We start from the raw sequence: 6,220 nt of genomic DNA, 5'->3' as shown, positions 1-6,220 counted from the left end.
GGTTTTCTATATTATAAGAAATAAAATTATATATAAATGTATAAAAGTGTGTGGGCCTAGGCTCTCTCTTTTTCCCCTTTTCTCTTATATAACTCTATATAAACTCTATATATTTTACTTATATGTACACAATAATTATATATTTTAAGAGCGGTTATATTTACAAAAATTTTATTTATAAATTATACTGTATTATGGTTAGTATATATTATTTGCTCATAATACATAATATAATTTATAAAAATTTATAAATAAAAATTTGTAAATATTACTTTCGTACGTCGTATTTTAAACCCTAAAACTAAACATTAAATGATGCTCAACCATATCCACCACTCATGAGAACACAACTTTTGAGAGAAAAGAAATTGAGTCACAAATCACTACACATAGCACAGCCACAAGTCAATACTAATAACCATGCTCTCAGACCTAACCCGCATGATGGTCACGTGCCAAACATAATTCTTTCGAGGAAGAACGTTGTCGATCCAATCTCCAACATCCACCACCGATACATCTAATGCTATATCTGATCGATATATTAATTACATAATTAATAATATTTTATATACAAGTGGAATAGGTAAAAGTATATTTATTTTGATCTATATGAATCTGAGCCCAATAATTTATATTATATTTAAGATTTTTTAAACTGAAGTTAATACTGTTAAACATTTTAAATTTAATATCTCTTGATATAATACTTCAAGTACCTTTAAACTCTTCTCTCCCAAACTCATTATCTCCAATAATATCTATTATGTGAGAGCATTTTTGATATTCTCATTGAGTTAGATATTCAATACAACGATCTATTACAACTATATATCATAAGTAATATATAATTATAATGATAAAATTATTTTTTCTATCTTGTCTTATAAGCTAATAATATCTGAGAAAACAAAATTATTATTATAATTATATATTACTATTACATACATAATACTAAACGAAACGATTGCATATTAAATATTTTCCTACTATCTAGCATATGAGGATCTATATCACCGTAAATATAGGGTTTCACGTGTGTTTGTCAACCTCGGTAACCTTTGTCGGTCAAACACCCTTTTCCTTCCACAATTTTTTAATTATAGAAAATAAAATAAAAAAATTTGAAAGAAAAGAAAAAGAAGAAATAATACCCACTAAATATTTTTAAGAAAAAAAAGAAAAGGGGGACCATTTGGGTCATCCTATGATCATGTTGGACTTTCTCTTGTCTATGATTATAAAGACTCTTCTTTTTCAAGGCCTCTTCTTCAATTCTCAGTCCAAGACTCTCTCTCTCTCTCTCTCTCTCTCTTCTTTGTGTATGTTTTTGCCTATGCAGAGGAAGAGAAGGAAATCATCATGGAGCTTGGTTTGAGTTTAGGAGACTCTTCAAATACTTTCATTGGGTTCATGGAAAAGCCTCTTGAAGCTTCCAACCAACTGGGATTAGGCTTCAACACCACCTTATCAATTGGTCCAATCATCACTAGACAAAGAGATCAACAACAAGAAAAAGCAAAGCCAAAGAAGGACAACAACAACAGTCACAAAACTGAAGATCAACATGAATATCCTAGTGTTTCTCCCAAGGCCAACAACCCTGTCTTGCATCAACTTGATCTTCTTCCTCAGCTCTCTCTCCCATGGCCTCTTCCTTCTGAAAACGGTAAAAACCCACTTTTTCATTTCTTCCCCCGGAAGTGTTTCACTCTTGGGTTTTAGTTTGTTGACAGAGATATAATATAAAACTATTAATTTTACCTTCATCAATAATTTAAACTTTTCGATCGAAATGGTTGATGATACTGAAACTACTACGAGATCAAATGGGTACAAGTTTACTGAAACTACTACGAGATCAAACGGGTACAAGTTTGATTCTCACGGTATCATTTTATTAATAAATAATTAAATATTATGAAAAAATTTAATATAAGAGTTTCTTTGTACTCCTCGTTGAAGGTTGAAATCTCTTGATATATGTATGGACTCTACTGTTGGTACATGCAGGGAGTTTATCGAGGGGCTTGGACGTGAACGTGCTTCCGGCGGCGGAGGATGAGGCGGAGGAAGGGGCGGTGCTGTCATCTTCACCCAACAGTTCAGCCTCATCTTTTCAGATGGATCTCTGCATATACAGCAGAGGAGGAAGAGGTAGGAGTTTGAGTGGTTCAGGAGGTGGCAAGAGAGACTCTGATGGTGAAGCTTATGATCAAAGGGCTTCTTCCAGAGCAAGTGATGAAGATGATAACGGTGGTGGCAACACAAGGAAGAAACTCAGACTCTCTAAGGACCAATCAGCTTTCCTTGAAGAGAGCTTCAAAGAACACAACACCCTTAACCCTGTAAGTGCTTGTGCTTATTCTTTTGTTTTTGTCACGTGTTGTTACACAGTACTATTAAGATTCATGAGCCTTCAAGGATAGGTAAGGTTATTTTTTTTGTGGTCCTTAGTAATTGTTTCTATGTTGGATTCGAACCAATTAAGTACGTGTAGATTATAACCGATGCATAGGTAAGGTTGCTTTTTGTGACCTTAACCTCCTTTTGTCATTTTTTTTTTTTTTTTTGATAACATCCTTTTGTCATTTTATCTTCAAGTAATAATGGGACACAAAATTTTGTGGTGTAGAAACAAAAGCTTGCTCTTTCAAAACAACTCAATCTACGCCCTCGCCAAGTAGAAGTCTGGTTTCAAAACAGAAGAGCAAGGTACAATTTTGCTTTTGCGGATTCAATTATGTCAAATTTCTTCTCTTTTTTTCTTTTATAATATGGATTAAGTGATGATTGTCTTATAACTCAAACTTGTCATTTTAAATGAAACTACCATGCATGTTTTTATCTCCTTTTAGAGAGAAGATAAAAAATCATCAAAATACAATAATTTTATTTAAAATGATATAAATTTTGTATACTTTAAACCTTATAATTAATATAGTATATATAAATATGAATATTGGGTCATGCAGGACTAAGTTAAAGCAGACAGAAGTGGACTGTGAGTACTTAAAGAGGTGCTGTGAGACACTAACTGAAGAGAATAGGAGGCTTCACAAGGAGCTTCAAGAATTGAGGGCTTTGAAGACTTCAAATCCATTCTACATGCAATTACCAGCCAACCTTAACCATGTGCCCTTCTTGTGAGCGTGTTGCCCCAAATTCTACCTCCAATAGTAACTCCATTAATGCTAATACAGGAGCAATGGCCACTGCCACTGTCAAAAGTAGTGACGATGACTCAAACTCTAAAGCCATTGGATTCCCATTTGGTAAACCAAGGTTTCATCCATTTGCTCACACCAGCCCACAGCATCTTGAATTGAATTAATTATACTGAAGGCATGCAATTTCGACACTATTTATTTAGTGCTGTTGAATGGTGGTGGAGTTGAAGCTGGGAAATTGATTTGTTTTTGTATATAGGGAAGTTCTGAGAGACTGATCTATAGTTTTTTTTTTTTTTTTTTCGTTTTTTTGGTTCATATAGAATTCTGATAATTGGGTTTTGTTTTTCTAGTTTGAATCTCTCTGTATATTCCTTCTTTCTCGAGTTTTATTGATGGTTAAATCAGAAAGAAGGGAGAAGAAAATTTTAGACAAGGATGATAGATATCAAACACAGAAAAGGACATGATATACTAGATTTGTGATAAAGAAAAATATATTTCTCTTATCTTTATCTTTTTCTTTTTTTGAGTTTTCTTGTCCGATACAAATACATCGAAATTGAAGAAAATTTTACTATAATATATTAATGTAATTAATTTTAAGTTTCATTGTTGGCATGATATTAGATTTGTGATAACGAAAAATATTTTTCATTTATGGAGAGTTTTTCACTGATTCATCGGGTTTTTTTTTTTTACTATTTCATCGTTGAGCACGGGTAAAAATCTTTTTTAAATACTAAAAAATTTAAGGTGCACTCAATTCAGTGAAATGGTAGAGAATTTTTATTAGAATATGCAGGTGAATCTTAAGGTCTTACAAATTTATGCAACATCTGCCTATATATCTTAATAAAAGTACACTAAAATCATATTAAATTTCAGTGCGACACAAAAAATATGCTCTTTAAATACAAATACATCAAAATTGAAAAAAGGTGCTATAATATATTATGTAATTAATTTTAAGTTTCATTGTTGGTGCAAAATTAATTAGGGGATTAATTAAGTTAGGTAGGTGTGGCCAGAATGGTCATAAGGTCAGAGGAAGTGATGGCCGTGGTTCAAGGCTGCTTTTTAGAAAGACCCAGAAACTTTCAAATCCATGGATGGCCTACTTTTTAATGATTTCATTTCTCGAAGACTTCAACCTCAGCACTTTGTGAAAGAGAGTTCCAACTTTTGAGAGAGAGAGAGAGAGGAAGGGGCAACAAATGGGTGTGGTGGTGGTTTATCAACTTCATTTATTTAAGGATTTGAGAATTTATAATGGAACACTAGAGGGTGCAATTGCATACCTTTTGCTTCTTTGGTGGGACTTGCGAGTGCAACAAATGGGACGGACTAGTCTCAAAAGGGACAGGACAGGAATGCCATATCGATAAACATTGTCCCCTAAAGTGGGGTACCCCAATTATGAGTATGCACGAGGGAAGTACACTTTTCATTTGGTTAATTAATGAGTACAAGCCGTTTGCAATACGCATGTATTCTCACCAAAAGGATTTGTAAGATGGCAAGAAATATGGGAAAATATTTTAATTAATGGCTGCCGTATACTTATAAGTTATCTCCATTCAATTGAAATAAGATACCTATGTTGCTATATTTTTTGAATAAAAATAATAATAACTTTAATATTTTGTTTATGTATTTTCAAAAATATATAATTAATTATTTATTCATAATACATATGTCTTATTTTAAATGGAAATAATATGTATTACGGAAGTGCTAAAATTATTCTCCATACATGAGTATAAGCATAACATTTCTCCTTTTATAGTGAATATTACATAATTACAAATATTTTCATTATTTAATATTTATATAATTTTATTATAATTAATTTTGTTAAAATTATAATTTTGTTAAAATTATAATTTTGTTTATTCTCACTTTAAAGAGAATATTTTAGTTATGATGTGAACAGATATGATTACTCCCCGTTAGATAAATAAGATGTAGCAGCAGAGCTTATAAATGAATTTTTTCGTCAGAGATAATAATTGAGGTGAATTTTATTATTTATAAAGTAAATACTTTAAAGACGGATTTTAGACAGAAGTTATTCGTTGAAGACAATACTGAGTAAGTAGATTGATTGAATGAATAGTCAGTAGTTTTCAATATCAACCTTAGGTATTTTTCAGCTACAATATAATAGGTCAAAGACCATAAGAAGGACCAATTATTAAAAAGGTACATAAGAATTAAAAAAGGCAAAATATGAATCACCAATGATCGAGAAATAACAAGATTACAATTAATCTTAAATTTCTGTACTTATCCAAAAAAAAATTAAAATTTATTAACACATGTATAACTATAATTATTACAATCATTAGACGTGTTTATGGTTAATTTGACATGCCTTTGAATTCTTGAAGTTTCTCTACCCCACTCCCAGTATTATATTTAGGGCTTTGTTAATAAGTAAGGTAATGGCTAAAGAATAAAAAAGTAAGATATTGTAACAACTAATTAGGGTTACTATTAATGTTATTATTAATTAATTTCACCTATTAGATTTATTATATTAATCGAACGGTTATATTTATTTCTATCTTTGTATGATTATTATTCTTCATATTTAATGTGAAAGTATTTAACATGAGAATCATAACCATACAAAAGTGAAAATAAATATAAAGTATTAAATATAAAGAATCATAATCATACAAAGATAGAAATAAATATGACCGTTTGATCAACATAATTGATCTAACGGTGAAATTGATCGATAGTAACATTAGTAGTAACCCTAATTGATTGTTACAATATCTTACCCCAAGAATAAATATAAAAAATGTTATTAAATAAAAAGTAAATATTTAATGTATTAGAAATTCAAAAATCCTATTAAATATTATATAATAAAATCGAGTTAAAAATAATAATAAAATTAAAAAATACAGCGAAAAAATTATAGGATTTTTTTTAGTAAAATAAAAAACTCAAGAACAAAAAATTATATACTTTCTCACTATCTTAGATGAAAGCCCTACTACATTTCTATTATATTCTCATTTAGTAAATATTGAACG

At 30.3% G+C, this 6,220-nt stretch overlaps 1 pseudogene; it reads left to right on the top strand.

Annotated features, from left to right (window-relative positions):
* The first annotated feature begins 1,289 nt into the window (after window positions 1-1,289).
* LOC133303419 (homeobox-leucine zipper protein HOX11-like) lies at window positions 1,290-3,642 on the top strand (annotated as a pseudogene).
* The last annotated feature ends 2,578 nt before the right edge of the window (window positions 3,643-6,220 follow it).

Source organism: Gastrolobium bilobum, unplaced genomic scaffold (assembly GCF_033153095.1).
Source record: "Gastrolobium bilobum isolate Gb01-03AN ecotype WA unplaced genomic scaffold, APGP_CSIRO_Gbil_v1 utg13475, whole genome shotgun sequence".
NCBI classification, from domain to species: domain Eukaryota; kingdom Viridiplantae; phylum Streptophyta; class Magnoliopsida; order Fabales; family Fabaceae; genus Gastrolobium; species Gastrolobium bilobum.
Note: the sequence above shows the minus strand (reverse complement) of the source record. Positions and strands in the feature narration are given on the sequence as shown.